General features: G+C 35.1%; 2 long non-coding RNA genes across 2 annotated transcripts in view; both read right to left on the bottom strand.

The window, feature by feature from the left end:
* Positions 1–22047, bottom strand: part of LOC134470359 (uncharacterized) — a 212953-nt gene that overhangs the window by 117882 nt on the left and 73024 nt on the right. The window lies entirely within an intron of this gene.
* Positions 14151–22047, bottom strand: part of LOC134470360 (uncharacterized) — a 28999-nt gene continuing 21102 nt past the window's right edge. Inside the window, exon 3 of the long non-coding RNA XR_010039210.1 lies at positions 14151–20868. This is a non-coding gene — a long non-coding RNA (uncharacterized LOC134470360). The remainder of the gene's footprint in view (positions 20869–22047) is intronic.

Here is a 22047-nt window from a genome sequence, read left to right as displayed (position 1 = left end):
AATATAGCAATTTTAAATAACCCAATATCAGCTATTGAAAACTTAATTAAAAACTTACCAACACAGAAAAGCCCAGTTCCTGATGGATTCACAGCTGAATTCTTCAAGAAATTTAGAGAAGACCTGATGCCAATACTTCTTAAACTCTTCAATGAAATTGAAAAGGAAGCAATGTTCCCTAAATCATTTCTGGAGGCAAATATCACTCTCATAGCAAAACCAGAGAAAGACCCAACCAAAAAAGAGAACTATAGGCCAATCTCACTAATGAACATTATTGCAAAGATTCTCTATAAAATAATGGCAAATAGAATTCCAAAATCATCAAGAAGATTATACATCCTGACCAAGAGGCATTCATCCCAGGGATGCAGGGATGGTCTAACATATGCAAATCAACAAATATGATACACCACATCAACAGCACCAAAAACAAAAACCACATGATCATCTCAATAGGTGCAGAAAAAGCTTCAATAAAGTCCAACACCTGACTTCATGATTTAAAAAAATAACCTTCAGAAACATGGAATACACAGTGTCTATCTCAATCTCATACAGGCCATCTATGACAAACCAACAACCAACATTATACTGAATGGACAACAACTGAAAGGTTTCACTTTAAAATCAGAAACAAGACAAGGATGTCCACTATCCCCACTCCTATTCAATATAGTTCTGGAAACACTAGCCAGGGCAATCAGAGAAGAGAGAGAAATAAAAGGAATAAAGATAGGAAAGGAAGAAGTTAAATTATCACTATTTGCAGATCACATGATACTCTCTAGAGAAGATCTAAAAACTCCATTAAAGACACTAGAGGTAATAAACAATTCAGCAGTGTAGCTGGATACAAAACCAATGCTCAAAAATCAATAGCATTCCTGTACACAAACAAAAAAACTCACCAAGAGAGAAATTATGAAAATCTCACCCTTCACAATAGCATCTAAAAAATGAAATACTTAGGAATCAACCTAAGAACATAAAAGACCTATATGCTGAGTATTATGCTATGCTATAAAAGGAGATTGATGAGGATATTAGAAAATGGAAGGATAGTCCTTGCTCTTGGATAGGAAGAAACAACATTGTAAAAATGGCCATACTCCCAAAACTGCTATACATATTTAAAGCAGTCCCAATAAAATACCATTAACATACCACATAGATGTAGAAAAAACACTCTTAAAACTGATTTGGAAACAGAAGAAAACTAGAATAGCAAAGGTAATTCTGGGCAACAAAGGCAAGGCAGGAGGCATCTCAATTCCTAACTTGAAACTATACTACAAAGCCACAGTGATAAAATCAGCATGGTACTGGCAAAGAAACAGACCCAAGTATCAATGGAACAGATTGGAAGATGCAAGCACAACTACAAAGACTCAGTCACCTGATATTTGACAAAGGGGCTAAATATGTGCACTGGAAGAAGGACAGCCTCTTTAATAAATAGTGTTAGAAAAACTGGCTCTCCACATGCCCAAGACTGAAACTAGATCCATGCTTGTCACCATGCACAAAACTAAAGTCTAAATGGATCAAATATCTAAATATTAAAAGAGAAACACTAAATCTACTGGAAGATAAGGTAAGTAGAAATCTTGGAGACATAGAGGTAGGCAGAAAATTCAAGAACAAAATGCGAATTGCATGGGAAATACTTCAAAGAATCAACAACTGGGATCTCATATTATTGAAAAATTTCTGCACTTCAAAAGAAGTCACCAAGAGAGTGAAAAAAAAAGCCCACAGAATGGGAGAGAATTTTAGCCAACAATCCCTCAGACAAAGGACTTATATCCATAACATTAGAGAACTGAAAAACATCAAGCCCCCCAAATTCAAAGATGCTCTCCAAAAATGGCATCTGAGATCAACACACAGTTCTCAGATGAAGATATACAAATGGGAAATAAATACATGAAGAAATGTTCACCATCACTGGTCATACGAGAAATGCAAATTAAAATAGCACGGAGATTTCATCTCACTCCAGAAAGAATGGCTGCCATCAACAAATCAACTGATAACAAATGTTGGTGAGGCTGCGGGGGAAAAGGAACACTGCTCCACTGTTGGTGGGAGTCTAAACTGGTGCAGCCACTATGGAAATCAGTATGGAGATTTCTCAGAAGACTAGGGTTAGAAGTTCCATTCAATCCAGTTATTCCCATCCTGGGTAGTTTCCCAGAAAACCTGAAACGGTCATATCATAGTGATATATGTGCACCATGTTCATAGCAGCACAATTTGTAATAGCTAAATCTTAGAAACAACCAAAATGCCCAACAACTGCAGAGTGGATGAAAAAGATGTGTGTGTGTGTGTGTGTGTGTGTGTGTGTGTGTGTGTGTGTTTTACTCTTCTTATTGGTGCCGCGATGGAACTCACGACTGCCTGCTTGCATGGCAGGTTCTTATGCCACTGAGCTAAATCCCCAGCCCCAAGATGTGGTATTTTTATACAATGGAATATTACTCAGCTATAAAGAAGGATGCTCGTGAGGCCTTCATAGGTCAATGGAGACAACTTGAGACTATCCTAATAAATGAAATAAATAAGAAGCATATTTATAAATATTAATTGTGTCTCTAGTATAAAAAGTAATAAGAAATGTAGGACTAACATAACCCTAAATGTGTAATTGCTAAAAAAGAGAGGAAAAGAAAGTGCTCTAAAGGATATAACTGCAAGTATGTTTAAGTATGTAGGATTGATAACCGTATTACTAAGTTTTTGTAGGATTGTTGAACAGAACTGTTTGCAGTTTCACTGTTTGAATGTCCACCTTGTATGATTTACTTTTGTAACTTGAACAACTATTTCTACGAGGACAATATGTAATTTATCAACTAGTGATTTCTTACTTTTTTTTGAAGTTATATATTATTTCTACTCTTTTTCTGTTTTTTATCTTTTCTTTAAATAAAAAAAACTTTAAAGAACTTAATGTATTTTAAAATTAGCTACAGTAAATACAAATTATTTAAATCCACCAGTCCAAAGAAAGATTTCATATTGGAACAAGAGCAGAATCTAGCAACACAATAAATATTGGAGCTGCGATAAGAGCAAGTGTGTATAAAAAGGATGAGAACAATAGAAAAGGAGGAAACATGTGTCAAATACAACTATAAGATGTAAGGTGAACATTAAACCCCAGTACCAACATTGAAAGAGCCTAGAAATTTTCAGCTCTGTCCCTACAAGAAAGCACAAGCGAATGTTTAATCAGTAACTTTTTTTCAACCCATCAAAGAACTGAATGTATAGGGCAAACTGCATTCCAAAATCTAGCAAGAAAGAAAATTACGGACCCTCACAGTCAAGATCTACTTACCTGGAACAGAAGTGTCTGGTATCACAAATAAGTAGAAACTCTTTTTTTTTTTTTTTTAATTTTATTTAAGGAGAAAAGAAAAAAAAGCAGGGAAAGGGTACAAGTTATACAGATTTACAGAAAAAAAATGAACAGTAGGAAATCACTAGTTAATGGATTACATATTGTCATCTTAGAAATAATTGTTCAAGTCACAAAATTAAAGCTTGTAAAGTGGACATTCCATCAATGATACTGCAAACAGTTCTGTTCATTGATCCAATTAAACTCTGTGATATCATTTTCTATCTTATACACTTAAATATGCATGCAGTTATATAGTTTGGAGCACTTTCTTTTCCTCTCTTTTGTACAATGACTATTACACATTTTGGGTTTCATTGCTCTCACGGTTCTTATTACTTTTTTGGAAGAGAGTAAAACCAAATGTGACATAACAGAACAGAATCGGTCAAGTCAAAAGGGTGGACATAATAGATAATGTAAAAACATAATACAAGGTGATCAACAATGGTTACCATAATGCCTCCCGCTATCTCTAATAGAATTGCCTATATCATTAGTTATAATACAATTGAACAAAACAGTAAAGAATAAAACCGACAAAACCAAAACATTGGAGACATTGTAGGTCTTCAAAAGTAGATAAAAGTCAACAAGAATGGGCGTCATAATGAATCTCATTATCTTCACAGCTGATGCCTAAACTTTCGAACCTGATACTATCCAGCAAAACAGAATAGGGGAACATCAGTTAAAAACCAGATGGTGAGAGTAATACAGGGCTTTAAATCAAGGTAATGAAAAGTCAAAGTGGGTTACTATAATATATCCTGCTATTTTTTTCCTTTAATTAAAAGGATAAAGATAAAAAAGTAAATAATGGAGTGTAGATTGAGATAAAAGAGGGCATAACAACGAAACAGCGCAGATCAAAACATAACCATTTAAGCAGAATAGTGTTTCACCACCAGATAATCCTAACCTAAAAGTAGTTACCATATTGTCTCTTTCTTTGAAATCCTTGAGTACAACTTCGTATACTGTAGCATTAAGTATATCAAAACAATGTAAAACCATTCAAGAGAATGACAGCATTACAGAGTATTTAGAATCGACTAACAGAAAATGAACAATGGTTTCTGTATAATCTCCTTGTCTTTAAAAGGTTTTTGCTTATACTATCGTGCATAATAAAATCCAATAAGATACAGCCTATTTAGACCATTGGAGACAGGACAAAAGCTAGATGAGACTTCAAAACAAGATGATACTAAATCAGTATTACCTATTAAGATGTCATTTTCTCCAAAATAGCTGTTTCTATCATCCAATCTTCTCTGCCTCATTTCTGTTGAGCTCTTTTTCTGTCAGTAGCTGTCAGTTTGTCTTCTTCATTTTGTTCTCTGCTCCATTCGTTGTGGCCTCTCTGCCATTATTTCTGGATTCTTTGCATTTTTCTTTTTTTAGAATATCCTGCAATACTCTCTGTAGAGTTGAATTGGTGGTTGCAAATTCCCCCAGTTCCTCTTTATCCTGGAAGCACCTTGTTTTTCCATCAATTTCCAGGGACAGTTGTGCAGGATATCTCAATCTTGGCTGGAGATTATTATCTTTCAAAGCTTGAATTATTTCCCCCCACGCTCTTCGTGATTTGATGGTTTGTGCAGAGAAATCTGCTGTAATTCTGATGGGTGTTCCCTTGTAAGTGGTCTGTTTCTTGTCTCTTACAGCTTTTAATATTCTGTTCTTGTATTGAATTTCTGGAATTTTTATTATTATATGCCTGGGTGTTGCTCTGTTTGGGTTGTAGGCAGCTGGGGTCCTGTATGCCTCATACATCTGAGTATCTTTACCTTTTGCTAAATTAGGAAAATTCTCCTGGATTATTTCTGTGAGTAGCTTTTGTAGTTCACTTGTTTGTGTCCCTACTTCTTCTTTTATGTTCTTAATCCTTAAGTTATGGATCCTCTTATCATCTTCTTGTCTTTGTATTATTGCTGTTTGTTTCTTTGTTATTTTTAAGAAGTTTTTCATTTCATTCTCCCATATTACAAGTCTGCCCTCCAGTTCAGATAGTCTGTCCTTAGTTTCTTTCAAGCTGTTATGCCAGTCTTCTATAGACTTCTTAGTATCTTGGTAGTCCCTTTGAACCTGCTTCACGTATTCTATGCTTTCTCTGTTTTCTCCATCAAACAATTCTCCCCTTTTTTTCTGTTCTTCCATTCCACCACCTGTTTTTTCTTGGGTGGTACTTAGCATTTCTCTAACTATTCTGCATACTTCTAGCTTCAGGTCGTTGATAACTTCATTCCTGAATTGGTCTATGAGGCTCTCTATATGGTGCCTTATGTGTATTGGTGTGGTGTCTGCTATTGCCTGTTTCTCAGAATTGGGGGCCGAGGAGCCTTTTTTGTTGCTGCCTCTTCCCATGCTGCCTCTTCTTCTCTGTTCCTTATATATGCAAGCTTATATAAGAGGCCCAGCTTCTCTCCCAGTCAGCCACAGCCTGATCGAATTGCGCCAGTTAGGTGTTCCCGCTCACCGCTGCGCACCAGGGAGTTACGGATCAGGCAGCCTACGCGTCTCCCCTCCCGGCCACCGTCAGGCTCTGGGATCTGGGTTGGGACAGCCTACCAGGTCCGCTGGCAGCGTCACGCAGGCCAGGCACTTTTCACCAATCCCGCCCGAGAGGGGGATGTGTGGCTGGAGTCGCCACCGCGCCCTGCTCCCGCAGGACTGCTCGGGCCCAGAAAGTCCTCCGCTGGAGTCAAACTGTGGTAGAGTGTCAGTTTCTCTCACTCACCTCACCACAAGTCAGTGCATGCCTCCCTGCCGTTCGCAGATTGCCGTTCTCAGAGCTTCTGCGCGTCTCTCTCCTTGCCGAGCCGCTGTAGAGGCAGCCAGCCGCCGCGCGGCGGGAAACCCAAATCACGGCTTACAATGGCGCAGAGTCCAACCTCCACACCGAGGCTTTTCTGTTCCTGTTTTAGCACCAGGAATGCATTCCAAGTTGGTTTCTCTCAGCCCAGTTCGTTCCTGAGTCAGCAGAGCATATCTCCACCTGCTTATGTCTCTTTAGTCCGCACCATTCCTGGCTTCTGAGCCGAGTCTTTCAGAGAGCCTCCGGTAGTTGCTGTTATCTGTCTGCCATGTTCTCCCGGAGTAGAAACTCTTAAATAGCAACTTTAATGAACTGCTGAATGTAGCCTAACTTGAGTGAGAGAAACAGTCTACAAGTGCTGTATCTCTAGGAAATCCAACAACATTCAAAAATGAATGTTGAAAAAGATCCTCTTGTAGCTATAGCGAAGGAGAGGAAAGAGTAATCTTTAGGAAATACATCTGGAGACCCCTCTACCTTCAGAAAGAAATACATTATTAGAGCTCTATGTAATAGCTATAGGGGAGGACATTTATCTCAGTCCAGCCCCTTTTCTTGACTCATTTAAGAGGAATGGCATCAGACATACAAGAAGAAATGCTTGTGAGAGTCACAAACGAAAGGCCCAGATTCCCTGTACAACTGAGAGTTAATTGGAATATTACTGAATATGCTAGTACTTCTGTAGTTTGCCACCAGCACATCAATAATATTCCAGTATAAGATAATGTTTTCTGTAGGGCTTTATCATGAATGAATGAATGAATGATGGACTTTGTCAAATGCTTTTCTGCATCTTGGGGGAAGGTGTTGTCCTTGGCTCTGTTAATATGGCATGTTACATTTATTGATTTGTATATGTTGAATCATCCCTATATCATGGGATGAATCCTACTTGGTCATGATGTATAATCTACTTGATAATATGCTACATTCTAATTGCCAGAATTTTATTGAGGATTTTTACATCTATGTTCATTAGGGTGATTTGTCTGTAGCTCTCTTTTTTGCTTGGATCCTTCTCTGGTTTTGGTATCAGGGTAATGCTTCCTTCAAAAAATGAGTTTGGGAGTATTGTTTCCTTTTCAATTCTTTTAAAAAGTTTAAGGAGTAATCATATTAGATTTTCTCTAAATTTCTTGTTGTACTTAGCAGTGAATCCACCAGAATCTGGGTTTTTCTTTGTTGGTAGGTTTTTAATTATATCTTCAATTTCTTAACTGATATTGCATTGTTTATAATCTTTATATTTTCTTAATTTACCTTTGGTAATTTACAATGTATCTAGGAATCTTCTTTCTTCTGTGTTTTTGGTCTTATTAGACTATAGGTCTCAAAAAAAGTATTAATGATCTTTTGGATTTCTGCAGAATCTGTTGTGATTTCACTCTTTTCATTCCTGATTGCATGGATTTGAGTCTTTTCTTTTCTTTCCTTTTTTAATAAGGTTGGCTAAGGGTTTATCAATTAAATCATCCCAAATCCCTGAGATGAATACTACTTGGTCATGATGTATAATATACTTGATAATATGCTGCATTCTAATTGCCAGACTCTTATTGAGAATTTTGCACCTATAGTCATTCTTTCAAAGTGCCAACTCTTACATTCATTGATTCTTTATACTGTTTTGTTAGTCTCAAATGCATCAATGTCTGTGCTAATCTTTATCATGTCCTCCCTCACATGAGCTTTGGGTTTGACTTCTTTATCTCAAAGCTTGAGGTTCAACATTAGGTTGTACTTTGAGTCCCTTCTGTTTTCCTGATGTAGGAATTTAGTGCTATAAATTTCCCTGGTAGAACTGCTTTCATTGTGTCCTATAAAAGCTACATATGACAAACCCATAGCCAATATTGTACTAAACAGTCAAAAACTGAAAGATTTCACTCTAAAATCATGTAAAAGACAAGGTCATCCATGGTCACCATTCTCATTCAGTATTAGCCAGAACAATTAGACATGAAAAAGAAATAAAAGGAATAAGGATAGGAAAGGAAAGAAAGAAGTTAATTTATTATTTGCAGAGGACATTTACACTACATAAAAGTTTCCAGAAACCAGTCCGAAAGACTTCTAGATTTAATAGCCAAATTCAGGAATGTAACCAGATACACACTTAACATCCAAAATCAATAGCATTCTTGTACACAAATAACAAACTTACTGAAAGAGAATTTAGGGAAAGCACACCTTTAACAATAGCATACAAAAAAATGCAATACCTAAGATTCAATCTAACAAACTATATTAAAACTTCACTTACGCTGAAAACTATTGTAGCCTGAAAAAAGAGATCAAAGAGGATGTCATAAAATGGGAAGATGTACCTTAGTTTTGGGTAGGAAGAACCAGTATAATAAAAATGGCCATACTCCCAAAATCATTATACATATTTAATGGAATCTCAATCAAAATACAAATAGCATACCTCACTGAAGTACAGAAAACAATAAACTCTGGGCAACAAAGACAAGGCAGAAGGCATCACAATTTCTGACTTGAAAATATATTTCAAAGCTACAGTGATTAAAAAAAATAGTAGAGTACTGGCAAAAAAACAGACCTGAGGATCAATGAAGCAGACTAGCAAATGAGGAAACAATTCCAAATAAACTCAGCCACATTATCTTTGAAAAAGGGGCCAAACACGCTAACTCGAAGAAAGGTACTCTCTTCAATAAATGGTGCTGGAAAAACTGGCTTTCCATATGTCAAAGACTAAAACTAGACCCATAACTCTCCATGTACTAAACTAAAATCAAAATGTTTCAAAGGACTAAATATTAAAACAGAAACACTAAGTCTACCAGAACATAGAGTAGGAAAAACTCTGGGAGATATTGGTGTAGGCAAAGATTTATGAACAAAACCCTAAACCCACAGGAACTATCACAAAGAACCAACAACTGGGATCTCATCTTACTAAAAAATATTTGCACAACAAAAGAAGCCACCAACAAAGTGAAAAGACAATCCCAGAATGGGAGAAAAAAATTTCCTGCTGTTCTTCAGACAAAGGACTAATATCTATAATATATAAAGAACTCAAGAAAATCAGACCCCCAAATTTAAAGACCAAATTTTAAAAATGAGCATCTAAATTTAATAGACATTTGTCAGATGAAGTATAAATGACAAATATGTATATGAAAAAATGTTCAGTGTCACTGGTCATTTGAGAGATGCAAATTAAAGTACCACTGAGATTCAATCTCACTCTAGAAAGAATGACTATTATTAAAAAATCAACTTAATAAGAAATGTTGGAGGGCCTGGGGAAAAAAGGAACCGTGCCCCACTGTTGGTGGGAATATAGACTAGTGCAACCATTGTGTAAATTAGTGTGGAGATTCCTCAAAAAACTAACACAAGAAGTTCCATTTGACCCAGCTATTCCATTTCGTATTATCATACTGAAAGAACTAAAAGCATCATAATAAAGAGATATATGCACACCCATGTTTACAGCAGCACAGTTCTGTAACAGATTAACCTTGAAAACAGCCCAAATCTCCAAATGAATAAAAAATTAAAATGTAGTGCTTTATACAATGGTGTACTACTCTGCATAGAGAAGAATAAATTCGAGACATTGCTAGGTAAATGAACGGACCTTGAGCCCATTCTCTAAAGTGAATCAGCGACATATGTTCAAATATTACAGGATTTCTCTGTCATGAGAAACTAAAAGTTTAAATAAAGACCAAAATGTATAACAGATATTCTAAAATGGTCAGAAAATGCTCAAACAGGAAGGAGAACTATGGAGGGGAAAAGATAACAGAATAGAATGAAAAAATGGAAACAAACTTTTGTAAATAAGGCAGCATTGGAAGGAAGGGGAAGGGATTGAAGAAAAAAGGAAAATCAAGATATGTCATGTACAGGTACAAATTCCACAGGATGAATGCTACCAATATGCATATTTAAAATGTGTCAACAAAGTTAATTTCCTAAACGATCAAGTTTCCAGTAGAATGGTAGTGGATTACAGTAAGAAATAGTCCTTCCGAAGAGGAATTCTTAGGGAAACTGAAAGTCAAGAAGGAGGATAAAAGCCAGAACACTAGAGGAACATGAAGTTTCTGGCACTACAAATATTGAACAAAGCCCAACTCCTAGAGGGATGAGCATAAATCTGTAACTGGAGGCCTATTCGCCTCACTTTCTAGAACCAGTTACGTGTCCACCTTACAAGAAAGAAATATATAAAGCACAGAAATAGGGTTAAATAAAACCCACAGTCTAAAGACACAAAGCATTGTGAAAACCACACAGAGAGATAACACAGATTTTGAGTTTAGCAAAAAGGAATTCCCTATGATTAATATGTTGATGGCTCCAATGGAAAAAAGTAGTAAGCATTCAATCGCAGAGATGGATGCTGTGAATGGAGAGGAGACTCTAAAACTTTAAATTAAATGCTAGAAATCAACATTGTAACATAAATGAAAAATTCTTTGATAGACCCTCAATAGACAGAACATAGAAAAAGAAAGAGATGGTGATCTTGAATATATGTCAAGAGAAGCTTTACCAAAAAATGTAGAGTGCAACAAATTGAAAAAAATAGAAAATATCTCTAGGAGAATTTTGACAGGAAAGAAGTGTGGTCCAGGTGTGTTGGTCAAATGATGCACAAAAGACGCAACTCAAGAAAACACGTGAGACTAGAGGAGATTTGTGAAAGAAGAGGACAACTTACCTTGCAGGCCAGTGCTAAGGGGGTGGGCATCCTGGATACACTCAGGGAGGAGCAAGACAGTGGCTATCTGTATAGGAATAAGCTGGACATAGGTCACACAGGAACTACAAGGGCTTTGATTGTTAAAAGTACGATTTTGTGAGATGGATGCCTGGTCGTGAATCACACATTTAGACATGAGGCCATCAGTAAAGATATGGAGGTAAACTTTGCATTATACATGCTGAATGTACAGCCTCAAGAAAGCCTGTGGCTTCCTACTGGGGCGGGGCTAGAGTTTACAGCCACTCTCCATAGAAAAAGACCACAAGATCAAATTAGAGAAAACACAACAAAATCAGATTACAGAAAGAGAAGAGAATGAATTTATTTGAAATAATAATGACAGAGAATTTTTTAGAGTTAATAACAGACACCAAACCACAGAGTAGAATGCTCAAAAGACACAAAATAGAGTACCGAAAGAAATAAGTATGTATAAATGCATTTAAGTAAAATTAACTTGGATATAAATAAATATAAATATATTCTTATGCAAAATCAGAGGAAATCAAGATAAAATGTTTCATTTTTTTCTCAATCTTAATTTATTTGAGAATAACATTGCGTTCATTCAAAATGAATGTAGTTGAATATGTATTTTGTAAAATCTAGACCAAATCTTTCAAAAAAGTAAAACATACAATACACACTGAGAAATGATAAATGGAGTTCAGTAAGATGCTCAATTAGTATCAGAGAAAGAAACAAAGAAGCCACTGAATAGCATGAGATAGTTACAAATATAATTGAGATTTAGCCCAACTATATTAATAATCATTTTAAATATGCATGAACTAAGCACAATTAAAAGATAAAAATAAGGAGATTTTATGAAACTAGACCTAACAATACATTGTTTTAGAAAACCCACATTACATAAGGATTCCCATATTAAAAGCAAGATCGGAAAAGAATAGTAGTCAAAAGGAAGCTGACGTAGCTATATTAATTTCAGACAAAGCAGACTTCCAAACAAAAAAAGTTTGGAAATAAATGTATATGACAAAAAATAAATTATTCCCTAAAGCATTACCACCCTAAATGCGTTTTTTTTTTTTTTTTTCCTACCGGGAATCGAACTCATGACCATGAATTTCCTAGACAGGCACTTGTACCACTGAGCTAAATCCCTGGCCCCAATCTTAAAATACAAAATACGTAAGACAAAAACTGATAGGACAGAAAACAGAAATAGACAAATCTAAAACTATTGTTGCGGTTTTTAACATCCCCTCCTCACAAATTGATAGAAGAAGCAGGCAGAAATCAATGAAGGTGCAGTTGACCTGAACAGCACTATCAATCATTTGATCTAGTGGACATTTGCACATCACTCTGTTCAACAAAACAGAATCTCCTTTTTCAGACTCCCCAAGTTAAGCCACACTCTGGACCCTAAAAAACACACTTTGCCAAAGTTACAAGATTAGGAATCAAAGTATGTCCTCAGACTACCATGGAGATAATTTTATAAATGTGAAAATCCACTAATATTTGGAAATATAAAGCTATAACTTACAGCAGCACATGAATAAAAGGCAAGTGTTAAATATTTTAGCTAAATAAAAATAAAATGCAACACTAAAACTTTGTGGGATGCAGTGAAAGCGACGTTTGGAGAAGAAGTTACAGCATCTGATGCACATGCTACAAAAATGAAGAAAGATTTAAAATTAGAACCCTCATTCTCAACCACAGGAAACTTAAAAATGAGGCTTTAAACTTATAGCAAGAAATAGAAAAAAGATTATTAAAATTGAAGCACGGATCTATGAAATTGAGCAACAATTCACTAAGAAAACAATTGGAACAAAGTAATGAAACCAAAAGCTGGTTCTTTGAAAAGACTGATGAAATGAGCCCCAGCCATGCTAACCCAGGAATATAAAAAGAGAAGACTCAGATTACCAGTATCAAAAGTGAAAGAGTGATCATCATTACTGATCCCTTGGATGTCACGATAATAATAAAGAAATACTATAAATAACCCTATGGTAACAAATTTGGTGACTTAGATAAAATTAATCTAGCTTTGCAAAGAAAAGGATAATTAGAACATGCACAGAAAGAAATTCCTAGATAGGTCTTTATATAATAATAACAGTAACTGATACTCTTTCAAACCAGGAAATATTTGGTCTACATAGTTTCACTGATAAATTTTACCATTTGTGAAAGAAGTGCCATCTCTTCACAGTCTCTTTCAGTAAACAGAAACTTATTGTCTGAATCATTTTGGGAAGTCAGGATTTCCCAACTATGAAAGCCACATACAGCCACTATAAGAAAGGCAAATGATACACTAATATTTGTCATAAATACAAATGTAAAACTCTTGGCAAAACATTTTCAAGTGGAATTCAATAATAAGTAAAGAAAATTATACCACAACTCATTGGGACTTATTCCAATTATGCAAGACTGGTCCGACATTTAAAAATGAGTCTGTGTAATCAACTACATCAGCATGATTAAGAAATAAAATAATCATATCAACTGCTGTAGAAATATCATTTCAGAGAACCCCATACCTACTTATGATTTTAGATATATCTCAGCAAACTAATAAGGCAAACCCTCAACTTAATAAAGAATATCTATTTTAAAAAGGCTATTCCTAATACCTCCTTTAGCAATGTTGAAAGGAATACTTCTATAAGATTAGGAACAAACTAAAGATTGTTTCTTTCCACTCCTACTCAATACTGTCCCAGAATTCCTAGTTATAGTAAGACAAAAAAAGGATTAAAAAGACATATGGACTGGAAAGGAAATAAAATCTCTATTCACAGATAAAATGGTCATCTATACAGAAATCCCCAAAATTGACCACAAAATCCTTCATGAACTAATAAGCAGTAAAACAAAGTCACAAGAAATGAAGTTGATACAAATATCAATCGTTTATCTATATACTAGGAATGAATAACTGGTACCTGAAATTTGAATATATATCCACCCAATAAATTAAAGTACATAGCTATGACTCCAATAAAATATATGCAACATGTATATAAAGAAAATACAAAACACTGATTTTTTCTTAAATCAAATCTTAATAAAAATACATTTAATGCAACCCTGGAAAACTATCCCAGTAAACTATCTTTTAGACAATAGACAAGCATTGTAAAGCTTGTAAATCATGCCAAATGATGGTAGCCAAATTCATCATTTATTAAAGTAAGGTGTACTTATAAGCAAGGAACACATTCTAGAATGACCCATGTGTTGGTTTAGAATTGGACACAACCTTAGCTTAATATAGAAACAGAAGATTACACACAGAAATATTTCATAGGTGTGTGTACACACATATATTTCTTGCTCTGTCTGCTAAGAGTTTTTGTTTCATTTTTTGACAGTAGCCATCACACTATGTGTGAGGTAAATCGGTATCTCATTATAGTTTTGGTTTACATTTCCTAGTGATTCCTGAGGTCTAACATCTTTTCACATGCCATCAGAACACAACATCCTAGCATCCGAATCTTGATTCTCCAGTAAAAAGAACTGGGCTCCTTTAAAAAAAATAGTTAGATCTAGAGCTATACCAGTAAACACATAAAATAACCCTGGGGTATCTTGGAACACTGGACATTAAGAAAGTGCTCAAAGAAGAAGGGAAGAGATGTAATGGTGAGGGAAGAGAAGGGGAAGATAGGAGAGGGAGGAGAAAGAGAGAGATTAAGAAACCTCCAAGGATGGCATGTGTTAAAATGCCAAACTGATGTTTAAAAGTTTCAAAATAACCAAAATTAGAATAATTTTAGCAATAAAATAATTTAAATGATATTGGCTTATGACCTAAAATAGAAGTATCGCAAAATCCATTCTGATTTAAGCTGACAATTTAATGACTAAATGGAGATGAGGCAAGTGTCCCATGCAGAATTTCAAATGATTAATATTGATACTGTACCACTGAAGAAGTGGGTCATCTCTCTCCGCTCTTTAACCTTGGGTTGTGAATGACTTCTTCCAAGAAGCATAATACGGAAAAGGAAGATAAAAGGGGTAACCTGATGGTGGCCAAACTTGACAAACAAGTTGACCGAGTTAACATCAATATTGATAAGCTGTTTTCAGAATAGATACCCTTGATAATGTGATAATAATAGTCCTTTATTTCTGTGGTATTTCTCCCAGTAAGACATTTCCAATCTAATCATGAGAGCTATCAGACACATCTCAACTGAATGACTCTCTACAAAATTCCTAGGCCATATACTTTAAAATGCCTTAAAATTCCAGGATCACTGGAAGTAATGAAAGCCTATAAAGACTGTCACAACCAAGTGAGGTAACAAAACCAAAGTGTGAGTAAATCCCTTGGTTGGGAACAAGACATTAGGGTAAAACTCAGGAAAGCAGAGCAAAGTATTAACATAAAAGACAGCCAAAGAAAAAGAGAAATACTGGATTTCAGGAAAATTTAAAATGTTTGTGCATCAAAAGACATTATCATCAAAGGAATAAGGTAGCCTTTAGAAAGTATGTATTTGCAAATCATATGAAGAAAAGAGGCAACGGAAAGAGTGGTTTAAAAAATTGTAAATCTTATCTGATGAAGGATTCATATCCAAAATATGTAAAGAGAACTCTAAAATTCAATGACAAAAAAAGCAACCTGATTCAAAGACATATACAATTGGCCAATAAGCACGTGAAAAGATGTTAGACCTCAGGAATCACTGGGAAATGTAAACCAAAACTATAATGAGATACCAATTTACCTCACATAGTGTGATGGGTACTGTCAAAAAAATAAAACAAAAACTGAAGACAAATGTTGATAAGGATGTGGAGACATGTCAACCCCTGTACACTGCTGGTAGGAATGCAAATTCAATGCAGCTACTGTGGGAAATAGTGTGGCAGGTTCTCAAAAATTGACACAGAGTTAGTTACCTTACAATCCATCAAATCTACCTCTGTTTAGATACATGTAAGAATCGAAAGCAGAGTCTTGGACAGATATATGTGTACTCACATTCATTATAACATCATTCACAATAACAAGCACAATACACACAATAGATATTGTGAAAGTGAAAGGGGAGGATATCTAAAAAGAGAAGGCAGTGGCCATTGTTAATCTATTGTCCTGTTTTGAAACTCTGTATCTTTTTCATTGTTCTTTTTAGTTTAGTTTTATTGTTTTGTTTTGATTTTGTTATATCTGATGGCATGGACAGCTATTTCAAAAATAACAAAATGTATTATGGCAGCCATTACTGACTTCCTATTATCTTGTTTCAAAGCCCCCTATTGCTTTATTTGTTTTCTTTTGATTTTATTCTATTTTTTATTTTATTGTGTCTCATAGTATAAGTAGCTGCTTTGAAGATAACAAGATGCATTATAGTAACCACTGTTGTATCCCTATTGTCTTGTTTGGAAGTCCTGTGTTGCTTTCATTGTTTTGTTTTGATTGGTTTTATTCTGTTCTGTTTTGTTTGATGGTGTGGGCAGTTATTTTGAAGATAGCAATAGGCATTATAGTATCCATTCTTGATTTCCTTTTATCTTGTTTTGAAGTCTTGTATCACCTCCACCTGTTTGTTTCCATTGACGCTACTCTGTTTTATTTCTTTCAGTTTTATTCTCTTTGAAACAACTCAAGTATTTATCAACAGATGAAGCAACAGAGAATGTGGTATATAAATACAATGTTTATTAGCTTTCCTGTTGCAGGAGAAAATACCCAACACTCACAACTTAATAGATGAATTGGTTTATTTGATTCATGATTTCAAGAGTGCAATCCACAACTGGATGGCTTCAAGGCAGAAATAGCATACATACTGAAAAGGTATGGTAGAGCAAAGTTCACTTTCATGGTGGCTAGGAAGCAGGGTAGAAGAAGAGCACCTGAAAGGAAGGAACCAGGAACCAGATATAAAGTCCCAAATCTTGCTTCTGTGAGCCACATGGGCACACTCAAAAGTGTGTTTTACTAAACCCCTAGGCAATTCTTAAGCCAATCAAGTTGACAATCCAGATTAACTATTGCACAATGAAATATTATTAGGACTTAAAAAGAAAATATAACTCATGTTACACTACAGATGAAATTTAAAGGCATTTTTTAGACGTGAGCAATGGTAAATACAAAATGTTGAATAGTGCATTCCCCTCTTATATGTGATACCTAGCACAGACAAATTTACAGCCAGAAACTGGGATGATGGTTGCCAGAGTTTAGAGAAAAAGAAAATAAATAGGTAATTACTGTATCACAGGCAAAGAGTTTCAGTTTTGCAAGATGAAAACAGTTCTGGATTATAGTTATGATTATACAGTACTGTATATTTAATACCCTTTAATGCCATAATTAAAATAGATAATAAATTGTATGTTAATAAGCATAAAATTTGGTCTTTTAAAATGAAACATTTCAAATAATAAAAATATTATATGAACTAATGAATAATTTGGCACAGTTACAAGATAAACTTACAAAAGTGAAAAATGTTTTTCTAAATTACAAATCAGAAAATAAAACAGAAAATAAAGTATTTATAATAACAGTGAAAACAAACTGCTTAATAAAAGATGAACAAAGCCTATAAGAAGAAACTTCCTAAGCTCCTTTAAAGATAATATGTAGAAATGAATGAATTTAATATAATGTTATAGAGAACATAATATAATAATATAGAGATATCAGTCTGCACAGGATTTTTCTCCAATGTAATTACATTGACATTTATTGATATTCAATATGATGTCAATACAGATCCTAGTAGTATAATTTTGCAAACTTGCCAAATTTTACCCAATATGTCTGTGGAAGCATAAATATTCATAAATATCAATTTTTTGTTTTGTATTTGCTCTTCTATTTTTAGTGACAATACTTATTTTCTACAATGACAATCTTTTTATTATTTCTTCTGATTATTTAAACATATGTTCCCTGAAAAAATTAGAATACATGTTAATAAATTCACCTGTAATTTCACTATTTTATGATGGTCAATCACTCTTAATACGTAGTGACTGTTCACCCTTGAATTTATACATTTATAAATACATAATTTTACACGGTTGGAATCATACCATATTTTCTTTTCTATTATGAACATCTTTCTCCTCTGTCTTCCCCAGTCTCACGTATCCATACCCACAATCTGTTTTCTTATCTACATCCTATTCACGATCATATACCCTATCATACACATATGCCTATTGCTCTAAACTGTTCTCATGACTGTAGAATACTACGTATGTTTGAACCTAATTCAGTTACATTCTTCTCAAAGGAAAATTACAGCTTTTTGGCAAGTATAAACAATGCATCATTGAAGATCTTTTCCCTTCACAAGTTTATACAACTTCATACTTTTATTTTTATGAGCAAGATGTGTACTTTTATTTCTGTAACAGAAATGTCCCAGAATAGAAATACTGAATAGAAAAGAATATGTATTTTTAAACTTCATACATTTTGCCAGATTTCCTTCTTAAAATGCCATAAACTGTAATATTCCTGCCACTAATATATATCACGCTTCCTTTCTTGCTGTAATCCTCCCTGTTCAGTGAGCATGAGGTTACAGTTGATTGACTGTCTTTAATTAGATGCATCTTTTCACATTTGTTGGCTATTTAAGTTTACTTTTTTGCTGTCAATTTTTTCATATCCATCTAATTGAGTTTGTAATCTCTGAATAATACAATGCTTTGTCATATGGGTTAAAAGTATCTTTTTTGTGTGTGTCCAATCATTGCCTGTTGATACTTTATGGAAAGTTTTTTCATATACAAGTTTTCAATCTCTATAGCGCCAATTATTTATATATCCTATTAAAGCACTAAATTTCTAGTTGTGCATTTATTCTCATAGAATTATTAACAAACTTTTACTTTTCATCATTTCTGGAATTATTTGTCTGGAATTTATTCCTATACAGTAGGATACATTTTTATTTCTTTCCATGTGAAAAGCCAGTTGGCTATTAGGTCAATTTTGAAAAAAAAAAAAAAAAGGAAAAATAACCAGAGACTTAATCTTTCAAATATTAAGGTATGCTGCAAAACTACAGTAATTTACAGCAATGTGACATTGGAATGAAACCAAACAGACCAGTGAAACAGATCAGCTCAAATAGAGCAGTATTTATGTGTTATTTACTATCATGTAAGATAGACACAAAAAATTAGTGTGAAAGATTAAAAGCTTATTTAGTATACAGTCTTGAATAAATTAGATAAATTATATTACTCAGAAATAAAGTAAAAAACAAAGATGTTATGTTTTGGAGGTGTCTACCAAAGGCTCATGTCACCAAGCAGAGACTTGGTCACCAAGCCTGCTACTATTTTCAGATGGTATAACCTTTAAAAAGTGGAGCTCAAACTAGCAATGACACTTTGGACACTTGTCCTACCTTAGCTCAATGTATGTCTGGGATAGGAAAGTTTGCTGGTCCCTAGAATTCCTTCACCATCACCACCACCATCAGCAAAGTAGGCGCCTGATCCAGGCTACACCAATTATTCTCTCTCCCAAGGAATGAAATCTTGAGACACCAATATTTGTGATGGCCCCAACCCAAGGAGAGTACTGAGCTCCTGCTTTCCAAACCAGAGCAGAAGTTATGTTTCTCAAAGTCTGCCTATTTAGCTCTTGTTGGACTGTGTGGGCTGCCCCACCTCCTCCAAGATGTTTTTGTTAATTGAATTAGTATGCATTGTTTTATGTGAGCGTGTCTGAAAGCAACATGCTAATTACAACAAACTTTAAACATTCAGTGAACAGCCATTGTTTGTGGTGTTTCACAATGTGATTGGCCATGGAGGAAGTTGATTTGGATTGCTGATGTTTCTTAAAATAGATTTTTATGATCCATGATTTTATTAAGAAAAAATGACTTTTAGTTTTGTAGTTAACAGAAATTCAAATCCATTCCACTGGTCAGTCACTCCAAGAGACATTTCAGCATGTTGGGAGGCGCATTCGGCATGCTGAGTGATAGGAGGTGGGTGTTATTTGAATACAAAAACCTTGAGCTTCTTTCTTTTATTTTTCCCTTTGTTACCATCTCCCTCCCCACTAGAAGAAAATATAAATCATAATAGCCTAGTGGTGGTATGTGTCCAATTGTACAATAGTTATTGGATGGCTATTTTTCCAGGAAAATAGTTTTAAACACGTTTTTTCAGTGTTGTATCACTGCCCATGTGAAGTCTGCTATGGAAATTAATGAAGAAGTGAATGAATACATTACAAATCATAGGCTGCTATAGCTATATAGCACAGAAATCACAAGAGCACAAATGCGTGTGCTGCTCGTGCTCCATGGAACCAGAATAGTGCATGCATTTTCTCACTGAGTCCATCACATCCCTGTGAGACAGGGGACAATCTCAAGATGCAGCACTTTTTCTTAGGTCTATTCCACATGCATGACCTCATCCTTCAGTTTTTAGGGACCTCTAGAAGATACAGACAGACCTCTTGGCTTGATAGATACAAAAATAGGTTAAAAATAGACCACGGTTTGTCTGCTGTCAACCTCCAATTTGGCCACAGAAGTAGGCACTGTCATACCCCAAGAATGACCCATTAAGACATTTAAGATGAATATTAAAGCCCTAGACCAAAAGGAATGAAGAATGAGACTAAAGAGAAGGAAAACTGAGGGTCCACTCAGTCCAATGACTCACCTGTCCTCACAGCATAGCTTTAGAAAAGAGACCAACTATTTTCATTTCAAAGTTTTGAAGTAAAACATTGAAATCTAGTTATCCGAGGATGCTGCTGGAGAGAGAGCTGTCTATGTTCACATGCCGTACCGCCTCTTGGTCGCGTTCTCCCTGTGTTGAGATGATTTATTTTTCACGTGTGAATTCTTGCTCTGTAATCGTGATTTCTGACTGAAAGTCAGAAAGAAAAGTAGAGTCACTGGGGATAAATGGAGCCAAGTTCCTTCTGGCGTATGGCCCCATGCTCTGGGTCAAAGACATACGATAGGGCAAATAAAGAATCCATCGTAAGGTTGTTTGAAGTTAAATTATCTATGTATAACTCACACTTAGTAGTATATTCTCTCTCTGCTTCTTCTATGTCTCTGCAATGGTCTCCCTTCTGCCCTACCCCAAATAGCTTACTTTGCACCCACTTTTTCTGAACATAAGAAGAGTTCGTTCATGCTTTGGTATTTTTAAAGTGCATGTTAGTTATGCAGAATAATAGGTTTCATTTTGTCGTAGTCATACTCACTTGAGAAACTTTGATCATTTCTGCTCCCTAACCACCTTTCTTTTCTTTTCTCCTCCCTCCCTATTTTCTTCATCTTGTCTAACAGTCTCTAGTCTACTTTCATGTTTCTTCTCTGGAATTACGTATGAGAGAAATGTGAGATTGTCTTTCTGATTCTGGTTTATTCTGCTTAATATGACAGTCTCCAGTTCCATCTGTTGTCTTTCAAATGACACGATTTTGTTCTTTATGGCTGAATTGCATTCCAGTAGGCATCTATACAACATTTCAGCATGCATTCATCAGTTGACTGGAACCTAGGCTCTTTCTATAGCTTAACTATTGTGAGTGATGCCACAATAGATGTGGACCTGCAGGCGTCTCTACAGTTTTCTAACTTTAAAACCTTTGGGGGCATACCTATGAGTGGGAAGACAGCTGAATCAAATGGTGTCTCTAGTTTTAATTTTAGAAGAAACGTCCATACTGATTTCCACAGTGGCTTCTGATTACATTCTGAGCAAGATGTATAAAGGTTCTTTTTCCCTCTGTCCTCTTCGGTATATATTGTTTTTGTATTCTGAGAGGAAATCTCAGGATAGTTTTGATTTGCATTTCCCTGATGGCTAAAGACATTGAATATTTTTGTACAGTTAATGGCAATTTCTACTGCCTTGGAGAAATGTCTGCTCAGTTCACTTGCTCATATATTAGTTGGGTTTTATCCCCTAGTGTTTTTTTGTTTTGAGTTCTTTATATATTCTGAATATTAATCCTCTGTAAAAGAATAGCTGAGGAGCCAGGGATATAATTCAGTGGCACAGGGCCTGCTCAGAAAGCACAATGTCATGTTT

Source organism: Cavia porcellus, unplaced genomic scaffold (assembly GCF_034190915.1).
Source record: "Cavia porcellus strain 051 isolate PalLab524CR breed Dunkin Hartley unplaced genomic scaffold, mCavPor4.1 scaffold_14, whole genome shotgun sequence".
Taxonomy (NCBI): domain Eukaryota; kingdom Metazoa; phylum Chordata; class Mammalia; order Rodentia; family Caviidae; genus Cavia; species Cavia porcellus.
The sequence above is the reverse complement of the archived record's forward strand: the minus strand, read 5'-3'. Positions and strand labels throughout refer to the sequence as shown.